Source organism: Mauremys mutica, chromosome 13, assembly GCF_020497125.1.
Source record: "Mauremys mutica isolate MM-2020 ecotype Southern chromosome 13, ASM2049712v1, whole genome shotgun sequence".
In the NCBI taxonomy this organism is placed as follows: Eukaryota; Metazoa; Chordata; order Testudines; family Geoemydidae; genus Mauremys; species Mauremys mutica.
In genome coordinates, this window is record NC_059084.1 from 9,451,687 (window position 1) to 9,479,302 (window position 27,616).

The window sequence follows — 27,616 nt, forward strand, 5'->3', positions numbered from 1 at the left end:
TATTTCAAAGGATCTGAAAACTGTTAGGTGCCCAATTCCCCCTGAAATTGATTATATGACAGTGGGTAGTAACTGAAGTGTTGTTATGGCAACACTAATTTCCTATTGGTAAAGTTTATTTTCCCCAGAGATTACTATTTTGGGACAGTTTGGTAAAACTCCATTTGTATATTTTAAATCTAATATCTTAAATCTGTGTCTTAATTAAAAATATTTTTGGTAAAGCTGTGCTTCCAACCGAACACTGGAAAAGTCTCTCCTGTATCTCTAATAAGCAATACCTGGAACTTTGGCATATTGTAATGTAGAAGAATTTGATGCTGATATTATGAAACTTTCAAATTGTCCCTGTCATTTCAGACAACGTATTTAGATTTTTTTGAGCAAAGGGCATAATTAACTTCAAGTACAGAGCCCATTTCCAGTCTATAATTCCAATTACTTAAAATATTATGTTCCCCACCCCTTCCCACCGCTTTTCTCAACTAGTTCACACCTCCCATTCAAACACTCTTTTTTCAGTGACTAATCATCTGTAAACCACAGTATGAAATCTGGAGAGTAATGTGGTATGGAAATGAGCCCTGCAGAATGCAATAGACAATAGATGGTAGCATTAGTAAAAGAGAAAGGAAAACATAAAGGTTGAGGTCTGGTGGGATAACACCCAGTTGTTCGTTTTCTTATCCAGATTAATGCAAACTTTAGTTTTCTACAAAATTCATTTGGAAACCGCACCTAAAAAGACTTTCTCGTGGCATTTCCATGATGGTTGGAAACCAGAAGTGGAGAGTTGCACAAGGGAAAAAAATATAGGGACGGTTTCTTCCTGTATGTTCGTGCAATGCCTAGCACATTTTGAGTGTGGTTATAACAGAAATAAATAAATAACATCACCTTACCAACATTAAGAGTTCAGTCCTGCTCCCATGGTACAAAATGGGATTTTACTGTTGCTCTCATTGGGAGTAGGATCAAACATTAAGGGCCAAATTTTCTCTCAGTTGCAACAATGTAAACCTAGAGTAACTCTAGTAAGTCAGTGGAGTTCCAACAGTGAGACCATCAGGAGAGCTTGGATCTAGAGAATTTACTCTTACATCTCCTGTCTATACATTTTCAAGATGATGAAAATGAGACACAGATAAGTTTAGTGACTTGTCCAAAGTCACAAAGAGCTAGATTCTGATACCCTTGCTCAAGTAAGTAGTAACCTTACTCCTTGCATAGTCTCACTGAAACCAATGGGTCTATCTGTGGAGTGAGGTACTGGTTATTCTGAGTAAGAATATTAGAATCTGGCCCCCAGTAAGTGGAGAAACTCAGAGAAACTCCCCTGCTAATCCTGACTACTAGGCTGCTGCTCTAGCTACTAGACTACATTTCTCCTGATAGTGGAAAAGTAAGGGCTTAGACCCTTAAATTTTTATCAAAAGGGTCAGTAGGACATGGGGGGGAGGGAGTTTTATTTTATCCATGTGAGATTGTTCAGCCCTATGACAGTATATATAATATAACCAATAATAATACAATATGAGATCACTGGGCATATCTGCTGCTTAAGTAAGGACAAATGAATACAGAAAACATAAGAATGGCCATACTGGGTCAGACCAAAGGTCTATCTAGCCCACTATCCTGCCTGCTGACAGTGATAGTTATCTCCATCTTTGATTCCCAACATTCTGAACGTTTTTTTGACTGCCGCTGCACATTAAGTGGATGTTTTCAGAGATCTCTCCACAATGACTCCAAGATCTTTTTCTTGAGTGGTAACAGCTAATTTAGACTCCATCATTTTATATGTATAGTTGGGATTATGTTTTCCAATGTGCATTACTTTGCATTTATCAACACTGAATTTCATCTGAGATATTTGTTGAGGTGATGCAGCCCAGGATGGGCTACAGGCCCCTTTTGGCCTTCAGGATTAGAAAATATCAAGAGTAAAACCCTTTCCCTCTCGAGTTTTGAAGAACTTCCTCTATTGCCTCCACGCATAATAGGACTTGCACCTCCTGCAGGTGAAGCTGCTTGTGAGAAGTGTTGCTGAATAGGGATGAGGTTTGTGCTGGGAGTGGGGAACAAGTTAAAGAAGTATGGGCTGGATGAATGGACTATAAGGTGGATAGAAAGCTGGCTAGATCATCGTGCTCAATGGGTAGCGATCAATGGCTCCATGTCTAGCTGGCAGCCAGTATCAAGTGGAGTGCCCCAAGGGTTGGTCCTGGGGCCATTTTTGTTCAATAGCTTCATTAATGATCTGGAGGATGGTGTGGACTGCACCCTCAGCAAGTTTTCAGATGACACTAAACTGGGAGGAGTGATAGATATGCTGGAGGGTAGGGATAGGATACAGAGGGACCAGCAAGAGCTTACCGGACGTCACCGGAACTCCGATGCTTTCCAAGATTTGGGCCCCTCTCTCGGGGCGAATCCATTTCAGGGCGCCCTGCCCTTCACATTGAAAGTATTCAATTATTAACAGTTTAAAATTTAAACACTGTCCAGAATAATAAAAGACAGCCTTTTTTCATAAAAGCAGCACTGCTTTCAACCTCCATTCTCACATGTTTACACTACCTGTTCAAAGGCCTATTAGATCTAAAGTCTTTGATGTATGACCAACTACTTCTGTTGTGGCTTTTTGTTAACTCAGATCTAAACCTAGTGGGGAAAAGGACAAATTGGTTCTTTTATCAAATACCAACTTACAATGAACTGGGATGTCCCTGGCTTTTGTGGGTGTGTTTGTGCATGCGTGTGCTACATGATGATGTTTATGACAAAGTGGGGAAATACACAACTCAGCATCTTAATTAGAACAAATCAAATATGCATAAGCAATGGGAATATGAATGGTTCCATTTCTAAATGAAGATTGCCTGTCTAAGGCCCTGAACATAGCACGCTATCCACATGGACAGACCTTTCTGCTCTCCCTGAGCCCTCTTAAAGTCAATGGGACTCCATAAGGGTATGCTCACATGGACATCTTCACAGGATCAGAGCCTATCTAGGCTGATAAATTAAAGCCTTAAGAGCAGTGGGACAGACTTCTTCTGTGATAAGGACTTGGTGCAGAGGAATGTGTATCATTTTTATGCAAAATGAGACAGGACATTAAATCAAGTATCAGAAAATAAGATGCCCCTGGGCAATCCATTCATTTATTAAATAAAAGGAGGAAGCTCATCTTTCAAAGCCTAAATAGTTCATTTTGTGAGGCTCTCAGGCCAAACATAACAGTAATAAGAACGAAGAGTACTTGTGGCAACTTAGAGACTAACAAATTTATTTGGGCATAAGCTTTCGTGGGCTAAAACCCACTTCATTGGATGCATGCAGCGGAAAATACAGTAGGAAGATATATATACACAGAGAACATGAAAAACAGTAAAACAGTAATAAGTACCTACTTTTTTGCTATCCATATGTCTTTACTTTAGGTACCACACTTAGCTCTTGTTATGAAGCTATATTATCTAATACCATCTCCAATGTGCCCCTACCAGCCATTCTCTTCTTGCAAATGCATGAAATCACGTTAGGATTACATGTCCGGTGTGAAGGGATGGGCTGCAGTAAGGAATCTTCTAACTGCTTCTAGTAGCACCCTATGGACTCGTGGGCATGGGAAAGAGGCTTGAGTAGCAATGCAGCGTGGACATTCAAGCACGAGTTTGAAATGACCGGGTCTGCAGGCGCAGGTCCAATAGACACAGATTTACTATGCAGAGTAGACATACCCCAAGAGAGGCTCTGATCCGAAGCCCATTGACATCAGTGGAAAGATTCCCATTGACTTCAGTGGGTTCTGGATCAGACCCAGAATGAAAATAATTCAGGGTCAGATTCACAGTGTTTTTCAAGTGGTTTAAACTTACAGTCAAAATCAAGCTTCTGCTACTCCAGGTCATGAGCTGAAAAGGAAGAACTTGATAAAAGGTGAGCTGCTCTCTTCAGAAAACAAAAACCCCATTTAGTCAAAGTCAATGGAGAATATTAAGGAATAACAAATTATGGCAGCACTTTAAAATGGCCCTGGGGAAAGCAGAGGAAACTAAAGCAACTCACAAGTTGTGTGACATGGAACACAACCAAGGATAGGGACCATCACATGGAGAGCACGGGGAAGGAAATAACCCACCTATTTCGTTGTCTAGTAGGAAAGCACATCCATTATATTTTTAGAACAGGCTGGTTAAATTCTACTCTATATAGATTTCTATCCTGCACTCATCACTGTAGTATTTAGTGGGATACAAATAAACTAAAAACTCAAATTATGATCCTATTGAGGTTGTCCCCGAGGAAACCATAGCTGTCACTTTGATGAACCAGTCTGCATTATCACTGTACTGTATATTGGGCATGTTGGCAAAACACAATTGACACATGAAGCCTGGAAACCCCCAGACATCACTGAATTATAATAAGCAATATATTTAAAGTTTATTTCAAAATGTAATGATCAGCCTTCCAACCTACGAAGACCTTGATGTATTTGGGGAGCAGTGCAGAGTTGGAAGTCTGGTATTTTAAGTACATTGCATCACTGTATCAATTACACATTACTGTTTTAAAGAATGCAAAGCTACCGTGATCAAAAAAGTTCTTTAATGTGCAATGTATTATTTTATTTGGATTTCATTCTTAATGAGGCATGATTTTCAAAGTGAATAAATTGCTTTGTATAAATTGCTCATCTTTCTAATCACTCTGAAGTCAATCTAAAAAATACATTTAAAAATGAATTCTATTGTTTTTAAAGTGGGGAAAGTGCTAATGTAGATTTTTTTTTCCACCCTCACCACCGTGTTTTAATTGAATTGAATTCTTGAAACTGAATAAATGGTGCATGAATGTGCATAGATTAAAAGTTCAATTTCTTCAATCAAAATTTCAGAATGTCAGACTAGGCATGGTAAAAAAACAAGGCAAAATAGCATCTGCTAATATTAAACTGAGACTCTGCCACTCCACACTGAATTACAAAACCTTATCTAATGACAGAATAATTAAGCACACATGAAGTAATCACCAGCACATTGTCAGAAACTGAGTCTAAAATCAAGATATAAATATCAGCAGTTTCATGTGCTATGTCTGTAACATTTGCTTTCCCTGACTAACTCCAATCAATGAGTCAACTGCAGCAGGTCGAAAGCAAATGTGATAAAATGCCACCTTATGAAGTAATTGCCTTCATAGATCTTACCAAATGAGTCATAAAACTATTCATCAATATCCTTGGTTGTGCAGCATAGCAGAGTTAAGAGGTAAGCTCAGGGAATTCTCTGATCAGAAAAGCTTACTGTGTGATTCCTGTCTCAGTCCATAAATCATAATTTCTTGAATTTGGTACCAAGGTTGAGTAAGAAATGAAAACATCCACTACCATTAGGCGACTGCTAACAAGGCGTTAACTTTTCCATTAATGGCGTTGACAAATTTAAATAGATTTTAAAAGCTCATTTGCGTCAAATCTAAAGAGGTGAAATAAGTTGTCTGAATGTTCCCTTTAATTATATACTGAATTATTTGCATTTTTTCATGGATTTTCTTTTCTGCTGACATATAGCTCCCAGGCACCTGAGAAATATGTGTCACACCTACTTATACCATACTCTCTGCTTGTTCCTCTTATTTCTAGTTTGCACATTTATTATTTTTAATTATTAGTTTTTCAAGTTTATAAAATATCACCACTGTGAGCCATCATGGAGCCCCAACAAGACGCTTAAAAGTACCATATACTTCAATGGGACCTAAACATGGGTTTAACATGCTGAACAGGAATGGACTTAAGTATGTGCTAAAATGCTTTGCTGAAATAGGGACTGGAGACCTGTCCTATAGGAAATCAATAGTTACTCAAAATAATATAAATCGGACTGCCCATCGAGATATAACCACTCCCATTTTTAGCCTGGTCTCTTCTCAATAGCCTGAGAAGAGATGGCAAAAGATGCAATGACAAACACTTTAGTGCAACGTGCGAGATATTTAAATATCTACTACTCACAAGAACACAAAACTATACTCTTCTCAAGGTGAAATCCTACTCTTTCCAACTTAAAGAACATCCTGTATTACCAACTCAACACCAGCAATGATTCTCCTCTAGTTCTGAGCTATCACGTATGCTTCAGCAGATATAGAATCAACACATTAACAAGGGCATGACAAGGCATCATCAGAAAGATCATTAGCAAGGCAGGCACACATGCAATAGGCAGGCAGGTAACTAGCAGAGGGATCTACTCCGTTTACCAAGGGTTCATGTGGGTCCTTGTGTTGTATCAACCAGGCAAGGTACTAACAAACTTCAACGGGACCTTATTTTTACAGTGGAAACCTCTTTATCAAGCTGCTGCTGCACCCTCTGTAACTCTCACTCTGCCTCCTCAACTCCTCCCCTCTCCTTCCTGTTTCCTGTCCTTTCAGACTCCCAATAGGCAGTGCTCCGAGTTCTAAGAATTACAGCAGCATCTAAACACCACACCTTGCATGCCACTAACCCTGTAATGCAGCTCTCTGTGTGTGAGCACTGAATATTCCAGGCTCTCTCTGAACTCCTTGCACGCTGTGCAAGTCAGTTCCAAGCCAGCATGTAGAGGGATGTTGGGAGAAGCCTGTGAGCACAGGACTAGGGAAGAGTCACTAGATCTGCACCAGATCTGCCCTGGTCTGGGAAGTGCCAGGACACAGAGGTGTAGCAGCCACCATCCCAGTCCCTAGGTTGAACTCAGTGGGTGTTTTGCCTATGGAATGCAAGACTGGTGCCAATGAGTGCCAGCTCCCTCTCTCTCCTCTAACGTCCTCCTCATTGCTCCCTTCCTTCTCTTACACTCTTTCTCTTGTCCTAGATATGTCCTACCTGAGTTAATAAAATGCTTTCATGCAACATGATGCCCAGTTAAATCTTCCATTTGTGGAGGATCAAGACCACAAACTTCAAAGAACTTTCTATACTCTTTACAAGGCTCATTTTCCTTCATACCAGAGCTCTAAAAGGGCTGAGGGATACAATGCTATTTGCTGAGGGAAGGATAAAAAGAAGGATCTATGTCAGTAGTAAGAGAAGGGCGAGGTTGTGCCAGTGTAGAGACTGTACAGAGCCACATTGCCCCAGACTGGAAGGACCAAGCACCACCTCATCCCCATCCTTAAACATTGGTACCTTAGGAGGCACACAGAGAGAGCAGAGACGACAGCTGGGCGACTCTTGAGCCATTCTCCTGTAGGGCCACCTGCTCAAGGGTCAGTCACATTCTGGCCCAAAAGACCAGACTCTCCCTGAGACAGGCTCCCAATGACTTCAGCAGGCTTTGGATCAGGCCCCAGTTGCCGACTGCTATTACTTTTTAAGTAATTTCCCAAAAATTCATCTAATACATTCTTTCTCCTCTGGGCAGTGGAAAGCTGCTAGGCGCTCAGTTTCTCATGTAAATCCTGGTATGTTCCGTTCACTGCCTGAAAAATCTTTTCTGCAACAGAAACTTTGTATTTTTCCATCCAGTTTGTAAATAAGTGGCACTCGCTTAGCATTGATATGGTCTCCTGGAGCCTTAATAGCTTGCATAACTCTAGGTAATGACACATTTGATGGCAAGTCATCTTCCAATGACTGACTAACAGCAAACCTGGGTTAAGCATGCCTACTCCCAGCTTGACCCACAACAGAGCTGACAGCAGACTGCCTACACACAGCTGGAGGTGTCTGCAACTGCGTAGGCTGCTTTGACTGGCTACATTTTCCTGGGACTTCTCCTGCATTTGGAGGAAAACTAGTTTTTAATCTCGGCAATTCACATTTTTGCTGGATGGTTGCTTTCTGAACTTGGGGCATCTGAACACAGCTAGAGACAGAGCATGGATGGCAAAATAATGCATTGTCTTCTTAAGAGGTAAAACAGATTGCTGTTGCCTTACACAAGCAGCAATACAGAATTTATCAAATATACGTGATACAGGAACACAGCACAATTGAGGAAAAAGTAGTTACGGATTACAATAAGCCTATATAATTTCCATCATTCTATTTTAGAGTTTGCTATAGTGCCTATCCTCTAGTATGGTTGTGTGACTTTGTGGGGGGATAGGTCGGACAGGTATAATCCCCAGAAAAATAACAGCAAGCACAAGTTCATTTAACCAGGAAGCCAGTTCTTTTATTGCTGGAAGGAAGGGCACAGATAGCTCACCCTTGGCTGTTCGTGTTGGTGTTACATTCAGGCTCACTCGCTCAGAGAGAGAAGGGAAAAATTAAGAAGGCACACTCCTGAACTTGTTCCCCTTACTGATTCCTGAGCTCGGGTCCATGTAACACAGGTTGAGTAACATACTTCGGGAGCTCTTTGTGTTAGCATGCAAAGAAACACATACTCAACCAGCCAACACAATTACTCCATCAAACTAGATATAAGGCACACATTTTTATCAGTAACCATTGGAACAGGTTACCTAGGAGTGCAATGGACTCACCATCTCTTTTTTTAAAAATAAAGACTGGATATCTTTGTAAAAGATAAAGAGAAGTTGTGGCCTTAATGCAGGAATTTATGGATACATGTTTATGACATGTGTTACGCAGGAGGTCAGACTTGATAATCATAATGTTCTCTTCTGGATTTACAGGCTAAGGTTTACAATACCAAAGGCCTCACCAGCTAAATTGCTAGTAGACTTTAGGAGTCTTCTGCTCTTCTCCCTTCCTATTAGAGGAGGTTCTGCTTGGAATATACTTCTCCTCTTCTCTCTCTTACCCCTTAATAATAATTAACATGAACAATCCTGTTATTATAAACATCTCAGTGACATGGCTGTAGGTTAAATTATGACAAAGGTATCAGACTCAAGGCCTACAGCCTAGAAAGAACAATCATTGTTTCTCTAGGGTCGCATTACCTTTTGCTAATCTATGGTGTTAAAACTGCCCCCTCTCCCCCCGGTGAGAAAGTAGGCTGGTTTTCTGTCAGAGAAAAGGTGTAAGGCTCCCGAGGGGGTATCTGCTGGAGTGGGCTGCAGTGGCACAAGACACCTGTGGGGAACCAGCTCAGCCCCCAAAGCACACAATCCAGCATAGCCCATTTCAGTCTCTTTTGGCAAAGCCCCAAAGGAGTCCTCAAAGTTAATGCTACCCTCCTGTGGGTGATGGTAGATATACACAGGCCTATTGAAGCCAATGGCAGAACAACTATTGACTTCAGTGGCGCCAGGATTTCACCCCTGGAGAGCAGTGGGTTTCAGAGGAGAACAGAGGGATGTAGGGCAAAGTTTTCAAAATAACCTAAGTGACTTTGAAGCCTAAGTCTCATTGACTTTCAATGCAGTTATCATAACAATACTAATAATAAATCATATAAATCGGAATTATCTGTGAAAAGAGCCACCTAGAGGATTTCCTGCCAAAGGTGAGGTTGTTGATTCACATTCATTAATAATTTGATTTTTTCATATCTTTAATCTCAACATTATAAAATGGTTCCAGGATATCTCTTTTAAAGTTCTTGCCAGTGACACCGCTGCAGCAAAATTACATTGCGTTACTGCAATAATTTGGCACTAAGCAGATCTTTTTCTGTAAATCGTTCTTCGAAAAAATACTTTCTAAACAACCCTTGTGAAGACTGTCATACTCTGTTTGCCAGAACTCTTGCGTCAGACAAAATGCTGTACTGGTAACTTCTGAATAATTTATTGTATGAGCCGGCATGGGTTCTTCCTTATAACGCCCTTTTCGAGGTTAACAGGAGTCTCAGCTAAAACCAGTTCGTGAAGACATTAAGAACATAAGAAAGGCCGTACCGGGTCAGACCAAAGGTCCATCTAGCCCAGTATCTGTCTACCGACAGTGGCCAATGCCAGGTGCCCCTGAGGGAGTGAACCTAACAGGCAATGATCAAGTGATCTCTCTCCTGCCATCCATCTCCATCCTCTGACGAACAGAGGCTAGGGACACCATTCCTTACCCATCCTGGCTAATAGCATTGTTATAGTCCTAGCCTTCACAACCTCCTCGGGTAAGGAGTTCCACAAGTTGACTGTGCGCTGCGTGAAGAAGAACTTCCTTTTATTTGTTTTAAACCTGCTGCCTATTAATTTCATTTGGTGACCCCTAGTTCTTGTATTGAGAGGTAAATAATTTTGAAAGTGAAATAATTGCACTGAAAAAGTTAACTGTCCATGTAATCATATACATAAATCAAACATCCATAGGCGCAGTTACTTGTCCTCATTTCTCTTCATCTCCTCTCCTCCATTAACAAGAGCAAAACAAGCAGTGGCTTAAACTGAATTTTTCATAAGACAAAAAATTATTCAACGTTTTAAAAATTCTTCTTAGGACATTAAAGAAGGTTGGTTAGTATTATCCAGAGGACAGTGGACAATTGGAGGGAATAGAACCAAACATGGACTCTTTTGAAAGTCACATCCTAAGTAAATTAGGCACTCCAAAAATTGTGTACAGTGTTTAGGTACCTAAAGATGCAGATAGGCGCTCAGTGGAGTTTTCAAAAGAGGCTAACCATATGTCTGTACATCATTACTCTAAAAATCTGGCCCTCAGCTCCTAAAGAATTTCTTAGAAATTGAACTTCTAACTCCCAAAATGTCTAAGACTTCTTTGAAAAACTCCAGGAATAATATTCACATTATAGCTGACTGATTAATTTTTTTCAACTACAATTTCCAAAAAAACTGGATTTTTACAACAATGAAATTTTTCATGGAAAAAAGTCATTTTTGTTTTTAAAAAACCCACATTTTTTCAAAGGTTTCCTTTATTTATTTTTTTGGTCTTAAAATTGCAGCAAAAGCCCCAATCTTTGTCTCTCTTTGTCTTTCTTTTTCTTAAAACATTTTCCAGTCAAAGCAAGGGAAACATATTTTTTTAAATAATAGAAAATGGGATTTATTTTTCAGCTCTGGTGGCCCTGGGACTAGCTGCCAATCAGATATTCAGCGGCTGGCCTCACGCTCCCAGCAGCTCTTCAGTGGCTGCCCCACTGATCATTTGTTCAGTGGGGCTGCACTGACACTGGCTCCACTCTTCCCCCTCCCACTGCTCTTAAAGCAGGAGGGGGCAGAAAGGAGCAAGCTGCGGGGGTGGGGAGGTGCTCAGGGGGAGGGGGCGGAGTGGGGACAGGAAGACGTGGAGTGGGGCCAGGGCCTTGGGAGAAGGGGCTGAGCTGGTGTGGGGCACCCACCGGCAAAATGAAAAGTCAGCACCTATGACTGCATTCATCGTGTCCTTTAAATGGGAGTCCAAATTCTGAGTTGGGAGTTTTGTAACTAAACTTTGTGGTTTATTCTGGTGGCGTATGTGCCACAGGTACTAAATTGCCCGGTGTACAGCAACCCCCATATTCACTCCCATGTTCAGATTTACTTACGTTCTAATCAATATGTTCCATGCATTTTGTCTATATTGGAGCTCATCTTATTACATGCTCAATTGATTCTTGGAACAACAACAAGCTGTACAAGACTGTACCCTGTGGATAAGGCAGATGTTTTTCTGACCTCCACCTACTAGCTTTAGATAGCCAGATTTGTTTCTGTTTTTTTGTGAAAAAAAAATATATTCCCACTACACATTTGACCCATGCAGAGCAGATATTACATTGTGATATAGATAGCTAGATAGATTTCTTCCTCTAACCTGTCAGCCATCTGACAATTATGTGTGAAAGCCATGGCAAAGTTTTAATTCCTAGGAGACTGGGACTTTAATTCCTGGCTGACATTCTTTGTGAAAATTTTGGCACATGCCATGCTGAATGCAGAGTATATTATCCAAAGGAAATTTAAGAAAAATGCAAATTCAAAATGAGCATTTGATTTTGAAGCGGGGGTGTGCACATGGGTGCGTGTTTGTTCTGCTGGCTACTTCTGCTGTCTAGTTGCATAATGGGGTGTTTCTGATTACATACGAACGTAAGAGCTGCCATACTGGGTCAGACCAGTATCCTGTCTCCAACAGTGGCCCAAACCCAGAGCCGGCCCTTGGGTACTGCGAATTAGGGCGACTGCCTCAGGCTCCGCGCTTTGTGGGGCCCAGGGCTTCGATAAAATCGTGAGGAGGCGGGTGGGGAGGCGAGACAGGAGGCAGGCAGGCGAGCGGGATGAGGAAGTGAATGGGAAGGTGAGCGGCAGGCAGGTGGACGGGCTGGGGGGTGAGGAGAAGCCTCCCTGCAAGAGCCTCCCCCTCCCCCCAGTGCCTCCTCCCTGCCGGTGGGCCCCATTGATCAGTGCCTCTTCCTCCCTCTCAGTGCCTACCACCTGCCATGGATCAGATGTTTTGTGACATCAGGAGGCCCTGTGGGGAAAGGGGAGAGGAGTGAGGGTGCAGTGTGCTTGGGGGAGGGGGTAAAACTGGGCAGGAAAGAAGTAGGGCAGGGGCAGAAGGAGGCGGGATGGAGCCTTGAGGGAAGGGGTGACGTGGAAGCAGGGCCTAGGCGGAGCCAGGGGGAGCACCCCCCAGATGATTAAAAACTCGGCGCTTATGACCCAGGCCCCGCAGCCCTGTAGTGATAGCCATGGCCATGCCCATTCCAGAGCTTCAGGCGGACTGTACAGAACAGGGCAATTATGGAGTGATCGATCCCTGTCTTCCAAATTCAGCTTCTGGCAGTCAGAGGTTTAGAGTCACCCTGAGCATGGGGTTGCATCATGACCATCTTGGTTAATAATCATTGATGGGCCTATCCTCCATGAACTTATCTAGTTCTTTTTTGTGACAGTTATGTTTTTGGCCACCATAATATCCCATGGCAATGAGTTCCACAGATTAGTTGCATGTTTTGTGAAAAAGTACTTGGAAGTGAATTAACAAACTGAATTATGGCCACTTTAATTCTGAATGAGGCTGTTCACACAGGGATTTAATGTGATTTAACTAATCCACTTAAAATTCGCACCTTTAGTTAATTGAGGTTAACTTTCCTGTGTGTCCCCATGTCGACAAGCCCCCAGTCTATGTTAACTGAATGAGATTTTGAAATCTTCAGTGGCAATATTCATGTGAGTAAGAACTACCCAAAGGAGTAAGGGTTTGCATGATGTTGCCCTCACTTAGTGTATCTTCATGTTCTATAATTAGTATTTGATTTTAGAAGAAAAAAATAGCATTTTATTTCTTTGTAATTGTAAAATAAATGCTTTGTGTTTAAATGACCATCAACTACAGAACAAAAAAAATGCTCATATACTATTTCTGTCTTGGAGTTTTACTGATGTTGGAAAGTTCTGACTGGTTGGTTTAACTCTGAGTTTTCAAACTGAACAAGATATTGCAGAGTGAAGGCAGTATGAAAACTAGAAAAATCTGTCAGTCATAAGAACTGAGAAGAGAACAAGCTCTCCCCCTCTCCCCCTTTTTTAGAAGAGCAAAAGGATCTGGTAAAAGGCATTGAAAGAATTTCAGGCAGGAAGTGCAGCAAAGATCAGATAGACAGCAGTGACAAAGGATAAGGAAAGAGAGGTGCGGGTAGAGATTTGTGACCTGAAGTATAGGAACACTGCCTCTAAGGACATCAGAGACCAGAAAGCCTGAGAACAAAGCACAGTATTGATTCATTGTATGTTTTGTGAGCTCTTTGACTGATTAACCTGTTCACTGTGGGAAGCGGGATTGGGGGCGAAAGGAAGGGACAAGATAAACAAAGATCTCCAGACGCGTACACATACACAAAAGTGACTCATGGGTACTTCTATTACACCATGTAGTAAGGGCCTCAGCATAATGTTACCGGGTGATAGATACAATAGATCTCATCAATAGCAGGTTTCTAATACAGCCAACAATATGGTTGACAAAGAAATGAGTGTACCTGCTCAGTCTTTATTAGCATCATGAGATGATAGTAGTTAGAAGGTCGCGTTTTTGATTTAATTGTATATTCCATTACTTATATTGACACAACCACATGACAATCTCACACATAAAAAACATTAGACTGAGATTTTCAAAGCCACCCAAGGGCATTGAACACCCAATTTCCATTAATGTTAATGGGCACCCTAATGACTAACAGAGCATCAGCTGTAACAATTAGGAAACCACATGTGTAGGTCTTTGTAGGATTAAGGATGAAGTACTGGCAACTTGGCTGAAGATTCATTTCTTTACCATGGCTGGGGAGTCTACATGGTCAGATGGATGCTGCACTTCTGAACTGAAATGTCTGGCAGATGTAAACAAAATGGCCAGACTGGATAGATGAGTTTGATCAGGGGTATGTTAATTTCACCTGTCTGGAGTTGGGGCTTAATCTTATCCCCACTGAAAACCATACGAATTTTATCAATAAACATCATTTTCAGAATGTTGGCTCAATGCTTGGTTTGAGGCTTGAACACCTTCTACTATAAATATCTATCTGATTGAAAGAAGAACAAAAAAGATTCTGGTCTTCATCTCAAAACACATCCTGACACAGATATCTCCTCATGTGTTTTGATCTGTCTTCTGCCTGATCCCCCTTGTGTTTTGCTCTTGTGGCTTCTAGACTACAGAGCTTCTACTAGAAAGAAAGAAAGAAAGTGCTTTCTCATGGTATTTGACAGGGGAAGAGTGCGCCTGTGAAGGTTCTGACCCTTATTACCAATACCCAGGAGTGTAGTAGAAGAATAGAAGCTAAAATCTTCAAAGTTGAACACTTAGAGAAAGAAGGTGGGGGAAAGGGGGAAACCCCAAACCACTGAGCTTCTGGAGTGTTTCTGATAGCAAATAAACTGAGAAAAATTCAAAGGGTGTTCAGACTGGCAGGGAGTGAAAATCTGAGCTTTAAACTGTAAACTCCTGTGCCCATAGTCCATGTGCATTTATGGAGAAACAAAAGTTTTTTTTCCAGTTTTCTGTGACGTTTTGAAGCACAGGGAAAGGAACAGGTTTTGAGCCTTTGTGCTGTCTTGGTCAGTTAGTCATTCCAATATATATTTTTAATTTGTTAGGTTCTAAATCAGTTTTGAACCAATGGCCTGCCATGATATTAGCAGGCCTATACTGCTGGAGGGCCCATTTTTGGAATTATTCTTAAAACACTGATAACTTGTGAGCAAAGTTCCCACAGCACCTTTTTTTTTTTTTCCAAAGGAAAGGACACTAGCTGCCATGCCATGCCTCAGTGATAGCTTGGATAATTACATTCTTCCCACTGAAACTCCCCCTTGCGATTTATCTTGGGTATGATATTTGTAAGAACATGCCACTGCCCCAGGAATAAGAAACAGAAAACACAACAGAAGTTAAGAGCTCATACCGGCTGTGAGCGTGAGAACTAACACAAGGAACGACTAGCTGCAAATGGCCTCTTTAAAGCTGCAGTGGTATGTCTTTTCCAAATTTCAAGGTCCATCTCCTGCCCACAAATGCATGCTGGGAAGAAGTTCCTATAAGAAGACTAGCCTACAGTAGGGATGGGGAAAGGAGAGGAGGGGAAAGGAGGTGTTTGTGGGGAAAGGCCTATTAGCCAACACACCGGGAATTGAACTATGGCTCTCCAAGCCATAAAGCATGAGTGGTTACAGCTAGAGTTAAAGAACCACTGTTTAAGCAGGGCTGCAAGAGACCTAGCCTCTTTGTAGACCAGACACAGCAGGAAGACATGCTATACCAGGAGGGATAGCTCAGTGGTTTGAGCATTGGCCTGCTAAACTCAGGGTTGTGAGTTCAATCCCTGAAAGGGCCATTTAGGGGTCTGGGGCAAAATCAGTATTTGGTTCTGCTAGTGAAGGCAGGGGACTGGAATCAATGACCTTCCAGTTCTATGAAATAGGTATATCTCCATATGTTATTTACTAAACTCTGTGCACTATATCACAATGGTCTTATATCTTAAATAATGTACAACATTTTAGTAGGTGTCTTAATCCCTATACATAATGTTACTATTGTAAATGTCATTAGCATGATCTGTATCGTGCTCTCATGAGTCAGGATTTAATCAGAGCTCAAGCTGTAGCTCCCACCTATGCCTGGCTTTGCTTTCAGATCAAGTGATTACAGGAGGGACTCTGGGTGAAGCTTATATAAGGGTCCTTTCTGCTGGGGCGTGGCGGTGTGTGTGAAAGTAGCTGGTATAGGAAGTGCTTAATGACAGGGGTCTAAAGGAGACAAATGGTAGTTCTCCACAGAAAGAGAACTGATAGAGGCATCCAGGAGGAGAGTGCAGAAGAAAGCCTGGAAATAAACTACCAGGGCTGTACCAAGGTGGTCTAAAAAGATCCGCTACTGCAGGATGTGGCTTGGGAAACAATGAAGCTGAGTGGTTTATCCCCTGGGCAGGAGCTGCTTGCACAAGTAGGGCCTGGGCCCTGCTATAGTGCTACCTGGGGAAGGTGGTGTGGAAGCCACTGGACAGAATAGTGAGAGATCACTCAGGCCATGCACCATGCAACCATGAAAAATGGATTAGCTTTGCAAGGACACAAGTTGCATTGAGAAGGGAAGTCTGCAGTTGGTGGAGAGCAAAGGACTATTGATCCCCAGCACTGAGGGTGAAGTTTGGTAGCCTGGGGAGGTTAAAGGATGTTTCTGTTTTGTTGTTGTTTGGGATGTCTCTTCACCCTGGTAAGGCGACTGCCATGTTTGTTTTGGCTGGAGAGTCAAAGCACGAAGTCCTCCCTCCAGCAGGAGGAAGACTATATCCAGTGGAGGTAAAGTGAGACACAGCGGTGCATCTTGAAGAGCCAAACCCCTGCACATATGAACAAATAGGGTGATGTTTCCTTCCGCAAGGGGCTTAGTCTAATTCATACACAGACAAATGAGCTCAGCCAAAGGAAGAAATCTAAGTGTCTAAGTAAGGCTTAATCAACTAATAAAGTGCTCTGTGGTACTCAGATGGCAGGTGTAATATAAGTGCAAAGTATTGTTCTTATTAAGTTCTTGCTAATGCCCTCAAGACAATCTGCTCCCAAGTTTTGCTGCTGCATGAAAAATGCTATTCCCAGACCTAAGATTGAGCAGAAGCTTTTGGTTATGCATGATGCTGAACTTCTGCTTTGACTTACGTTGGATAGTAGTAAGAACAGCTAAACACAAAGACCTCTACAAAGGCCTCTTTGGGATTAGGGATGCTCCAATATTGTGTGCGTGAGCCTCTTTATAACTGCTTGTCCTCAGTGATTCTGTGAGCTGATCAGCATAAAACACTATCCTCATTCTCTAGGACCACTAGCCAGAGTAAGAAGCACATGTTCAATATTGTGCATCCCATACTTTTTTTTTTTTTTTTTAATTCAGGCAGCTGGTTAGGACAACACAGATGGAATGTCATGTTGTCCAAGTGTAATATTTGCCTGCATTCTTGATAGAAATGAACAAGTATTGCTATATCTTTCCCTTTGTTTTCTGGGCAAACACATTTCGCCTTTTCCCCTCTCCCCCAGCCCTGTCCCAAGGAAGGAGTTGTAGTTTAGGCTCCAGAGAACTTTCTCTCTCTCTTCTTTAACTCTTTTCAGTGAGTTAAGGATTAAATGTAACTGCCCATCTACATGGTCCTCATCTGGCTAATCCTGTATTCAAACCTTGTTTTATTTTTTCCTGGATGGCTTTAGGCATTTGACCCTCTTGTCCCTGGCTATTGAAGTATCCGAGAGGAAGAACTGGAAGGAATTGTCATGTCTTTTGTCACTCCTGCCTTGGAGGCTTTTGGTGTTGTTGATTCTGTAACTCATTCAAGATGGGCAGGAAGTTGAAAAATAATCATTCTTCCCATCAGCCTCAGAAAACTCCAGTGCATAGAGGTAACCCAATACTCCTGACCAGCCTGGGTCCCATCTCTGGCAGACAGATGATGTCCTCTATTAAATTTGAAGTAGAAAGAACATGTGTAATTTGATTATGTTCCCAGGGTGGGTGTAGGTGTAGATTATTTTATTTCTCTCAAATGGAGGGTTGTAGCAATAAGTGTAGAAGAAAAATGTCTGGCTGAGGGCACTGCAGAAGTGATAGACTTTAATCATACTACGTGGATGGACGTTTGTCACTTTTTTGGCCTCATTTAATGGTGTTAAGGATGTTTACATGATTCTTTTATTCTATTGCATGAAATATTCTGAACATTAAAGTGTCTTAGAGATCAGATCAATTTTGGTTTAATAAAACCCAGGTGCAGAGGAAAAAACAAGTCGATTCTGAGCCCCTCAGATGTTCTTAACCTCTTATACCTGCACTAGGGACTGAGGAGACAGGAAGAGCAGAGACAATTGGGGTGAAGCCAAAGGTAGGGACTCGATTTAAATCACCTCCTTGGATACTGAGCTGAGAAAATCAGGTCTGAGCCTGCCTCAAATCACATCTCTAAATTTGGTCTATAAGTAGTAAGTGAAAAATCTGTGTGTGCGCTAGAAGCAGGGTGACAACTTCTGGCAGGGGCGAGCGTGCCATGGAAGTTTTGGATGTGACAATAATAATTATAATGACAAAATATGCCATATGCATAGCAGAGAAGCTGTGCTCACTGCTTGATATACTTATTGTATTCTTCTCGTTGTTACCTATACTCACCTCATCTGGTTGTTTATATCCGGCAATTGTCTGTAAACTCTTTAGAATGGGGCCTCATTTCACTGTACCCACACATCGTGGAAAGGTAATCCTGCCCCCTGCTTGCAGCCTATAGGGGCTCCCATATTGCAGATGATGATGAGAAAGAAGGTCAGCTATGGCTGAGAGAAATCTGACTACGAAAAGGGTTTACATTTTCTATTTACTATTAAAATAATTTCAAAACAGACCCACTTTTGATTATAGTGTTTGACCAGCTGACTTGGTTTTAAATAGGGATGGTCAAAGATTTTCCCTTGAAACTCCTATTTTAATGGGAAAAATGGGCTCTTCCTCAAACTGCAGGCCCAGCAAGGGGATGTAGTTTCACCTTAGGGGCTCCCAGGTAGGATACTTCTACTTCTCCTGTCAAGTACTGTTGCTACTCTGTCTACTGAGGAGAAAGGCTGGGAGCACTAAACCAGCACTTTACAAACAACACACAAAACAATAACTACAACAACTGATGCAGGGCTGGATGTACTGCTGAGCATTGCTACAAGCTCAGAAATGGGGCCTGCAGTCAGAATCTCAGAAAAGAGCATTGACTTTCTAAAGGTTTATAGAAGAGATGAGGAGTTTTCCTAATTATCAGGAAATTAGAAATGAAAGACAGACTCCTTCTCTGTTTAAACTACCTAATCTAAAGGATGCATAGAGAGAGCGTGCGCGGTAGATAGCGATCATGCATAATTTAATGTAATTGAGTAAGGGAATTAAAATATCATTTTCACTCTGCCACCTATTAACACTGTTCTCCTGAGCTCTGGGAACATTGTCTTAGCCAAAGGTGGAAGTTTCACTGGCAAGTCTAGGTGAGAATAGATACATTTGTTTAATAGAAATAAGTAGAATGAAAGGACATGAAAAGGCCACATTTACTAAATTGGGGGTTAAGGAAATGATTAGAGGTGGCCCTCTTTATTCTTTAGTTTAATATTCAATCCTGAATGTAAAGTGAAGTTTAAACTTGACTTAAGGCTGAAGGACTCAGCCCCATAGAAAAATGTCATTAACAACAAGTTAATTTGCATGGGTGATGGTAGGTGGGATGGCTGGAGAAACAGGCAATGGAGTATTGAGACTTTCTGTGGTAGTTTCCTAAGAGTGAGTTAATGTGGTTAGTGGCTGATGGCAGTTTGGCCTTTGTGAAGCGAGTTGGCAGTGTCTACTCAGCGGGGTTGGGCAAAGCAAGCTGAGAAATTCTCAGGTGTGCCAACTACAGTAAATATTTGACACTTGCAACATCTCTATCCCAAGCTGGGGCTGAGGCACTCAGCAGACAAGGCATTGGCTTCCCTTCCCTTCCCTTCTCCTGGCAAGAGGAACAGCTAGCACTGGGACGATGAACAGCTGCCAGGATGGGCTGATGTTTGTGATTTGGGAGGCAGAGGGTGGAATAACAGACATTTATTTTCCAGATACTAGAATTCCTGAACACAGCTCTAAACCTGTATGGCTATCTATCTAGTCATCCATCCTCACAGACCAGGTCCCGAAAGACTAGTATTTGCATTGAAAAGAAAAAAAAAACCAAACACTCCGGGCTGTAATGGGCATCTTTGTTCACACTCTCAGTAGGGACCCAATAGCCATAGGGAATATGCACAACTTGGCAAGCACCTTGGTCCCCGTTGTTGCAGTGTATTACCAGGGAATGTTTCACAGCTGCTACCCAGTGAACAGATGAAGAATACCAATCTACAGAGCTATCAGCGCCTCTGGTGGGTGTCCACTGACCATTCGGACTTCTCTGAACAGTGGGCATTGTCTGGAGTTCTCTACTAAGAGTCCCCCTCTGGAGTGCTCATTTTGACCCTGTGACCACACACCCCATTCCTAGTTTTCCATTTTTTGTGCCTCCATGATCTGTTGATTACTAGGTTCTGAGGCCCCCACCCTAACTTCAGGGAGCAGCTCTTTTGTCACTTGGGTGGTCTTCACCCACAAATCCCAGCTGTCAGAGGGGCTGGTTCTTTTTCACCAGCACTAAATTCCCTTAAAATACTATTTAGAACTTCCAAAAAGGGGTAGGCGGACCCTGCAAAAGAAGGGCGTGTCACCGTGGTAGAGTTTGGGTTTTGGATTTTGGAAACTTGGGTATTTATGAACAAAAGGTGAGAATGTTAAGAAAGGACAGGTAGAAAGTTTAGAATGTACCCCTACAATGGAGTATAGTCTGTCTAGAAAGGCTTTAACATCTTCACTTTTCTTGATTATGAGAGACGCTCTAGAAGCAGGGTGGAGGGGAGCTTAATTCAGAGGCTGGATGGAAATAGAAGGATTGTCTTTGAAGTTAACAGTCTGAGGCATATCAGTCTCTCCTTACAAGAGAAAGAACAGAGTCTTACATCAGTAGAACCCCCTGATTGTCTAATACTGAATAGGAACACTCCAGCCCCAACATTAGGGAAGTTGGGCCCCCAGATAGATTTCAATGTTGCATAAAAACAAATAGGTATGGCGTGTGAGATCCTAAATTGTCCAGAAGAAAGTCTGGGAAGAGAAAATGAGCTGATGGCTTGTTCTGCATTTTTTTTATGAACTGGGGATATACATTTTTGACCCTTTTTATACAGAAGCTGATTTCTTGCCTTGCTTTTGTGGTTCAAACTCGTTTTTGCATTTTAAGGAAGGTGGCAGGTAGAGTAGTGACATAGTTCCAGTTCTGTGAGGGCACCCAGAAGGACTCCCTAATTCTAGTCCTCTTAGAAGCTTGGTAAAAACATTCCTTCCCACCCCATAGCACACTCTTATCATTGGCCCCTCTTGTGTGTCCTTTGGAACACAGTAAGTAGGCAAATAAATCAGTAAAAGATCAAAAACATCAGTGAAGTCATTAATTAAGTCATCAAAGTTCCAGTAAAAGGATTTCACTGATTTCTCCAAGCAAAATTATAAGAAACTTTAACATTAAATGGTATTTTCTCTCTAATTCTTAGTGAGTGGAGAATTATTTATTAAAGTCATTTAGGCTCCCAAGGACATGGAGTTCAACAGATTATAAAAGCATAAAGACTCCTCCTTGGGTCAAATATGTAGGTTGAACTACTAGTTATTGTCCTTTAGACCAATAGCTCTGTCATTGGAACAATATCCTAGGTGCACCTTGACTTTTTCTTGATTGTATTGCCCTAACTCTGAAACATATCCATTTAGTTTACTCCTGGAGATAGATGAATATTTTCTCTGTTGCTTCACAGCATCTTTCAACACACTACTTACTTATTTGCTTGGATGCTACATTAGAAGAATATTTTCTCAGGGTTGTGTTTTTTGGTCTGACAAGACTGGTCTTCTGTGAATCAAGTGTCTGCTTCTTGGGGAAAGAGCATTCCATCACCTATCTGTAAACAGGATCTGTAAAAAGGGGGATGAGTATTAATGTCTTTCGCAAAGTGCTTCAGATTCACTAATAAAAAGCCCCATGTAATAGTCATAAAATTTAGGTCTTGCCTTCTATTCATTTCTCTTTCTAATAAAGGAAGATTAATGGTGGTAGTTAGCCTATATCATGGGTTTTTTTCATTCTTTATTTTGTAATTTTTGTTGCCAGGGATCCCTCTGATATCCTACAGCTGGCATTGCCTTTGGAATGGGAAAACAAACTTAATGATGGGAATTGGTAGAAAATCTGATTCTTCCAGAATTTCTGATTTACTTGCATTGGGAGACTTAATTTGCCACACTGCTGGGCTCATCAAAGCTTCTGCAGTAACAAACAGGACCCAAGTAAGGCAGAAACAGCACAAAGAGGAAATTGAGATCCAGATCAATTCTTCCATTTAGAGAATTTATCTTGAGTACAAGAACAAAAAAATCAAATGTCACTGTCATGGCTTATTAACCAAAGAAATCTATGTACTTGCCTATTTAACTTAGAATGGAATGAAAACTACCACACTCTTTATACATGGATTGAGACACCCTTACATTCATTCTACAGTAAAGATGGGTCCTGCAGTCTGCAGATGAGTTTGTACATACATGTTAACTTTATTGGAAATTATTACTTCTCCTTCACAGCTTTTCCCAAATGGGCTGAAGCACTGGGGTCAGGACTTTCAAAAATAGGTGCTTATCAATGGGGGGTATGGTTGGTAAACCGAAAGAGTGGCTTCGCTGCAGGTGGATGTTGGGGGCGGTGATTACTCATATGAATTGCTGTGGTCCAAACTTTGCTTGGCACACCAAAAACACAGGGATTTGGGGAGCTGATGCTAAAATGTACCTGTTGCTAAGAAAGTTGTGATGCATGTATGTTGAATCACTAAGACCCATTTCATATTAAAAATAGATATCTAGTACTCATTATGTTCCACGGGGAAACTGTCAAACAGCTAGTGATGCCTATGCCATCTGGGATGAAGCTTCTGCATCTGTCTCACAACATCTTCCTTTAACTAATCATTTGGAGTGCCAGAAGATGTTGTTCTGGGATTTGCACTATTTCTTTTGGCCCGTCAGGTTCATAAACAGGCTGCAGTCCATTGAGTGCAAAAATAAGACAACAAGCTTAAAATTGGTCCCTATGCCACTAATGGATAAGCCTTTGGAGTGTATAGCAAAGTATCCTATTGGTCCACTTGAGCAAAGCACAGATGGGTTCTCTTTATGGGGATGAAAAATACAGTGCACTCTTGCGTTTCGAGAATCCCCTATCAAAAAACCACCTCCTGGTCCTTCTTTGTCAATAAAAAGTGTAAGATTAGCCCTGAGGAAAAAATAAGTTTTACAAATAAAATTCCCCAGAAACCTGTAAATGAAGTGCCTCTTCTTACATTTTGAATGTAAAAGTTCCAGTAAAAGTTAAAATTTGGTACAGCATGAAATCCTGAAGAAAAAGAGCAATGATACATTGGAAAATAGTGATCAGACACCAGGGGTGAAAGTAATTTAAAGGATTTACTGGTATGCTGGAGTCCTGAGCAGGGGGTGTGGCCTCAACCAGAAGAGGCATGACCTCAACCAGAAGAGGCGTGGCCTCTAAATACCCAGGGCCTATAAATCACCCCCAGAACTACCAGCTGCAGAGGCGGCTGTGAGCCTCAGGGGCAATTTAAAGCACCTGGGGCTCCAGCCACCACTACCTCAGCAGAGCTCCAGGCTTTTTAAATCACTGATGGAGCCTTGCTGCCGCTACCCCAGGGCTCCGGCAGCAGGCCTCTGGTGGCACTTTAAAGGGCCGGGAGCTCCCTGCAGCAGCCGGAGCCCCAGACCCTTTAAATCATCGCCGGAGCCCAGTCATTGCTACCCCAGGGCTCTGGCAGCGGGGCTGGGGAGGTGATTTAAAGGGCCAGGGGCTCCGGCCACTGCGGGGAGCCCCGGGCCATTTAAATCGCCAGCCTGGGGAAGTTGGTCCGGTCCAGCACAGCCTACTGTCTCTTGCCGAAACGCCATACTGGACCCTACCGGCTTACCTTCACCTCTGTCAGACACTGACAGACAGTATCAGGCAGCTAAATTTCCAAATATTTTCACAGTCAATTTAATAAAGACCAGAGTCCTAATTTAAAGCGATGGAAAGGTTCAGAGATGTGAATAGCATTAGATTCACTTTTCCTTTCCTAATTTTACATTATTAGCCTTGCAGGCAGATTGTACTATTAAAATAATGTCCAGAGATGGAAGTCTGGAGCTGCATTTCTCCAGGAGGAATAGAGGGAAGGCTGATGGAAAATCCCTGGCAAGCTGGGAGAATGGGCACACGTCATCATTTTGCCTTTGGATGGCAAAACCTGCCCCCTTTTCATGTCTGCCAGCTCTGTGGGCAAGGGCAGAAAAGGGGCTTTGGCCCCATCTCCTTCCTGTCCCTTCTCAGGTGGTTTGCACTATGGAAGTATATGGAGTGAACAGTTCTTGTGTTTCCCTTAGTGCAGCATCCCCAGTTGCTCCTAGCCCTGATGTTGAGAGCACAGAGGGCTCAGGGAGGCTCCTTTGTTCTCCCACATGATCTAGAGGGTTGGGCAGAAGTCTACCAATCAGGAGACCTGGGTTCTTTTCCCAGCTTGTGGTATTTCCACTTGCTTTCCTTGCTGTAATCCAGCATTTCAGAGAGTGGGCTTTTCTTTAAAACTTTTCCTGCAGGTGCAACCAGCTAGAAAAAAGTACAATTAAAGATTTGGGGAAAGTCCCCACGTGTTCTTAACTTCCCCACCCCAGTTCATCAGCACCCAGTCAGCGCTCCTGAACGATAGTCATTTACAGATTTCTAGTCATTTATAGGAATTTAAAAAAATCACCACTCTTTGAATAGATTGGCAACTTGGGGACTCCATTTCTCAAACGATAAAAGAATAAATAATGTATTAGGACACATGAGAGAGCAGTAACATCTCTAGGTTAAAATTTTATCTGGGAGATTATAACTCACTTTAGTTGCACATGTGCCCTTGAAGGGCAAAATTCTGCAGCCCTTCCTCACGTTGAATAAAACTCTGCTTCAAAAGTTGTCTCATTAATTGAAAGTGTAAGGGTAAAAGTACCTTTAAAATAGCTTTGCAGTAGCTGCTAGCCTCCTTAATGATGCCCCATTGCTTTAATGGAAGCTTTTGCTAGAGGGTGCATATCTGCACTATTAGTCTGGGACACTGGTGGAAATGTCCCAACATGGATTCTTCATGGAAGTACAATTCTCTTACCGCAATGAGTGATGCCTATATTTGGGATGAAATACAATTAATCTCAAGGACCCTAAACAATTATTTTTATTCATTGTTGTAAAAGTGTTCTTTCTAGTGCTCCAGGCACAGAATAATAAATGAATTAATAGAAACAAGGTCAGACAGGCATTTTGCTAAAGTGGCAGTCTTGAGATAGCAAGGATGGGAAGCTAGGATTCCAGCAAACCCTCAGCTGTTTGAGACAGGTAATGACACATCATCATGATCAAATGTTTCTAAAGCTAGTGGCAGTACAGAGAAAACTAAAAAGAAAAATCAAGCCTGAATCAATCAGCTGAAAGAGTCATTACATACTCTGTGATCATGATCAGTCATAAAAATGGACAGAAATTTCCTATATCGAGGATTTTTGGTAAAGGTAAAATTTCAGACACAACCATTTGAAACCACTTGTGCCAAGAAAGAGTGATTAGAATTTGGGCTAACTGCCTTTCAAAATAGTCTTTTTAAAAGTATGGACTCTCTGCCTTTGAATTAGTAACAGAACTCTCCGACAGCCCCAGAAAGGTTTATAATTAAACTGATGTAAAATGGAGTGGACTGGAGTAGGTTTTAAACAACTTGGAAAAAAGTCTTGGTAAACACAATCAAAATGAGTTTGTAAATGGTAATTAAATCAACATGGCTGGAAGCTGAAGCTAGCCAAATATAGACTGAAAATAAGGAGTAAATTTTTAACAGCGAGATTGTTTGGTATGATGGCTATCTGTTTGCACCTGGAGAGGAAGATGATGTCTTAACAGTGAGAGTAATTAACTATTGGAACAACTTGCCAAGGGTCTTGATGGAGAATCCACCACTGGGAATTTTTAAATCAAGATTGGACAGTTTTTTCCAAAAATATATTCTCTAGAAAAAAATTGGGGGAAGGGGTTGTTCTATGGCCTGTGTTATACAGGAGGTCAGATTAGATGCTCATAATGGTCCCTTCTGGCCTTGAAGTCTGAGGTTTTTTCACTTGGCCCCACTTCTATGTATGTCATAACACCGTAAGTGCTGATCCTTTCTTGAGTGCTGAGTGCCATTGACTTCAATGGGAATTGAGCATGCTCAATACTATGCACGAATCAGACTGAGAATTAGGATATAGTAGTAATGATGATACCTACTTCTTATATAGCACTTTTTGCTTATAGGTCTCAAAACACTTTACTAAGGAGGCAAGTATTCTTATCCTCATTTTACAGATGGGGAAACGGGGGCACAGAGCGGGGTTATGACTTGCCGAATGTTACCTAGCAGGCCAGTGGCAGAGCCAAGAAAAGAACCCAGATACCCTGTGTCCCAGTCCACTGCTCTAGCCACTAGATCACACTGGAGGGGAGGCATGCAGACATGCATCCGATGAAGTGGGTATTCACCCACGAAAGCTCATGCTCCAAAACGTCTCTTAGTCTATAAGGTGCCACAAGACTCTTTGCTGCTTTTATAGATCACACTACTTCTTGTGATGTATCATTACTCTTGCCTCTGAGTTTATTGGCCTGAATTTTCACTGTGCCCCTAATCTTTGTGTTTGCCTATGAAAATCTATATTTGACTGTAGCTGATCACAAACTCACTACCATAGCACCACCTGCTGGTCAGTCTGGAAATTAACTCTTTTCCCACCCCAGAGCACCCCCTGCTGGCCACTGTCCCTTCTTCTGCTGGCCTCCTGTGTCCCTCCCAGACTCCAGGGCTCTTTACCTCAGGGTGCTACCCCACCACAGTACCCCACACTCTGGGCCTCCCCTCCAGGGGAAGCCCCAACCCTCTAAGCCCACCTTGCCTCAGTGGCTACTGCCAGTCATTATCTAGCCCCCTTTCCCTGGGGCAGACTGCAATCTATAATAACCACTCATCATTAGCAAGAGGGCAGGAACTACTGCCTTTACCTATCCCCAGGCTCCCCCTCTGCAGCCCCAGTACCTTTTGTAGGCCTTCACCAAGGCCTGTAGCCTAGGGGTTTACCAGGCTGGAGCACCCCAGCTCCCTTTGCCTTTCCATAGCACTACTCCATTCCAAGTACCTTGCTCTCAAGTGGCTAGTCCTTCCCACTTCAGGACTAGAGAAGAACATCTGCAGCTCCTGGCCCCCCAGCCCTCTTATCAGGACCAGCTGGGTCCTGATTGAGCTGCCCACACCTGTGGTCAGCTACTCTGCCAGCTGCTCTCACTCCTTTCATCCCAGCCACAGGCCTCTCCAGGGCTGCTTTGAACCCCTTGTTCTGCTGGAGGGGGTCAATTGCCCCACTACATTGACCCAATTTGTCAAAAGGCCAGGCTCTGTCACAAGCTGGCTGGGCCTTTCAGGGGAGTTGGGCTCAGCTTTTTAAAAATGAATCATCTGATGGCCTAGGCCAGTTACCAAACCCAGCTGGAAGCAGTGC

General features: G+C 42.2%; 1 long non-coding RNA gene across 5 annotated transcripts in view; it reads right to left on the reverse strand.

Moving 5' to 3' along the window:
- LOC123348676 overlaps positions 1–27,375 on the reverse strand; it is a 78,992-nt gene extending 51,617 nt beyond the window's left edge. The window contains exons 1-4 of one of the 5 annotated variants that reach the window (XR_006573235.1): positions 27,257–27,369; positions 25,048–25,218; positions 21,788–21,922; positions 16,362–16,709 (exon numbers count right to left, since the gene is read on the reverse strand). This is a non-coding gene — a long non-coding RNA (uncharacterized LOC123348676). Of the gene's footprint in view, positions 1–16,361; positions 16,710–17,498; positions 17,818–21,787; positions 21,923–25,047; positions 25,219–27,156 lie in introns of those variants that run through there. The other 4 variants (XR_006573236.1, XR_006573233.1, XR_006573234.1 and 1 more) reach the window with 4 other exon arrangements.
- Positions 27,376–27,616: the final 241 nt, after the last annotated feature.